The following is a 223-nucleotide window of genomic DNA, read 5'->3' as shown; positions in this document are numbered from 1 at the left end:
AGCAGCGACCCTGCTTGCCCGTGTCCACAGAGCACGCGTGGCACACCTTGCCCTGGCACAGTCTGCCAAGAGAGCAGGCGGTGAGAGCCGTGCCATCCTGGTGCCACCCCCAGTGCCCCCCATAGCCCACCTGCAGTTGTACCGCCGGGAGAGGAGGCGGAAATCCTTGCGGCAGCGGGCACACAGTCCTGCGTCGCGGGGTGGTGGGCTGGGCATCGGGGTG

The sequence above is a fragment of the Fulmarus glacialis genome, unplaced genomic scaffold (genome assembly GCF_000690835.1).
Source record: "Fulmarus glacialis isolate BGI_N327 unplaced genomic scaffold, ASM69083v1 scaffold23550, whole genome shotgun sequence".
In the NCBI taxonomy this organism is placed as follows: Eukaryota; Metazoa; Chordata; class Aves; order Procellariiformes; family Procellariidae; genus Fulmarus; species Fulmarus glacialis.
The sequence above is the reverse complement of the archived record's forward strand: the minus strand, read 5'-3'. Positions refer to the sequence as shown.